The sequence below is a fragment of the Elephantulus edwardii genome, unplaced genomic scaffold, assembly GCF_000299155.1.
Source record: "Elephantulus edwardii isolate Elephantulus edwardi_28Jun2011 unplaced genomic scaffold, EleEdw1.0 scaffold00041, whole genome shotgun sequence".
Classification (NCBI taxonomy): Eukaryota; Metazoa; Chordata; class Mammalia; order Macroscelidea; family Macroscelididae; genus Elephantulus; species Elephantulus edwardii.
The window spans coordinates 20,618,587-20,620,879 of NW_006399791.1; positions in this window are offsets into that span (position 1 = coordinate 20,618,587).

Genomic DNA, 2,293 nt, shown 5'->3' on the forward strand with positions numbered 1-2,293 from the left:
TTTACTTACAAAGTTCATGTACATTATTTTTCACACCGGATCTTTCTCATTCCCTTTACCTAACCTTCCCTCCACCCATCAAATTGTGTGACCTTATGATTAACCTTCCCACTCTTCACCCATCCTCCCTCATCTGCTCCCCCCTCCACCACCCCGATACTCATACGTATTCTACAAAAATGGTCTTATATGTATTTGTTCTTATGGGACTGAGTTAGTTCACTTAGCATAATGCTCTCCATACCCTCCCAAGTAAAGCAGCGATTTTCAAAGCTATTGCCCTGCATGCTGTATAGTATCTCATCATGTATTCCTCAATCCATTTGATTGTGGTTGGACATTTGAGCTGTTTTCTAAGTTCTTGCGATAGTGAATAATGCTTCTATGAACATTGGTGTACAAGTCCTGTGCCTCAGTTCTCATTTTTTCAGAGTATATTCTAACAAGTGCAATATCTGGGACATATGGAATTTCTATGTTCAGCTTTCTGAGGAAATTCCGGACTGCCTTCCAAAGTGTTTATACCATTTTAAAATCCCACAAAGAGTGTATAAGAGTTAATATCTCACCACATCCTCTCCATCATTTATTCCTTGCCACTGTTACTGGGATGAGATGGTACCTGATTGTGGTTTGATTTGCATCTCTTTTATGGCCAGTGATTTTTAACATTTCTTCATGTATCTGTTGGCCATCCAAATAACTTCTCTGAAGATTCTTTCCGTGTCTTTTCTCCATTTTGTAATTCTGTTATCAATCTTTTTCTTACAGAGGCCCTGTTGTAAATGTTTCATTTAAGACCCTTATCTGACTGAAGAACAGTTTTTAGGGTTTTTTGGGGGGTGTTTTTGGTCTTTGGTCTTGGATTTTTTGTCTTTTTAAGAACAGTTTTTAAACTAATGTTATTTCTCTTTAGCACTTTAGAGAGGTCTTTGACAGCAGATTTCCTCAGTGCAAAATGACTTTTGATTTCTTAACTGCTGCTACAAAGGATGTTGATTGTGGATCTAAGTAAAATAAGTTGTTGACAACTTCAATCTTTTCTCAGTTTATCAAGGTATTGTCTTCTGGTCCAGTGATAAATGTTTTTGTTTTCTTGATATTGATATGCAGTCCATATTGAAAGCTATAGTTTTTGGTCTTCTACAGTAAGTGTTTCAAGTCTTTTTCACTTAAAGCAAGCAAGGTTTGTGTCAATTGAATAGCACAAATTATTGATGAATCTTCCTCCAACTTTGGTGCCACATTCTTCTTCACATAGTATTCCTTCTCAAATTATTTGCTCAGCATATGGATTGAATACGTATGGAGTTAGGATATAGTCTTGCTGCATACCTTTCCTCAAATTAAACCATGAAGTATTCCCTTGTTCTGTTCAGACAATTGCTTCTTGGTCTATGTATGGAATTTTCATGAGCACAATTACATATTCTTGGATTCTTAGGCTTTTCCATACTACCCATAATTTATTAGGACCCATATGATTAAATGTCTTTGCATATACAAGTAAACATATGTTTTTTATTTTATGCCTTAAGCCAGGATGAAATTAGTAATGGTACATCTTCTTAATGGCCACTGGCCACTTTTAAATTCAACTTTAATACTTATTTACATTGCTACTATTTCTGTTGAGATGGACTGATTCAGTGACTAGAGTAATGGGGGTAGGTGGAGACAAGGTTGGCACAAGATATTGTTGTTATACATAGGGTCGCTATGTACCAACAACTATATCTGGCCTATCCAGAATTAGCAATCCTTTGAGTTGTGATGTTTGATATAAGTACTAAATATGCCACTATCAAAACAATAGGTGTTTTGGAGAAAGGGAAGTCCCTGGAGCCAAGAATAGTAAAGCATTGTCTCACATATTTTGGGCATGTTGGTAGCAGAGGATAGTCCTTGGAGAAAAACATCATACTTGGAAAGGTGGAGGGACAGTAAAGGAGAGGAAGACTCTCGACTAGGTAGATTATCAGTGACTGCAGCAATGGGCTCATGCATTTCAGACACTGTGAGATTGGCATAGAATAGAACAGGGTTCACATAAGCAGTTCATTGAGTCGTTTATAGACCAACTCGACTCGACTATCTCTAACAATGGCAATATTATTTCTGGCCAGTAAATGTACTACTACTATAGCCAATTTTTAAATTATCCCCAATAAGATTTTACTTTTATGTGATATTAATAATATTGTTCTATAATTCCCCACTCCTATCAAGTCAGCATTTTTTGAGAATGCAGAGAGAAAAAAGAATCTCTTTTAATAAGTTGGTCAGTTACATC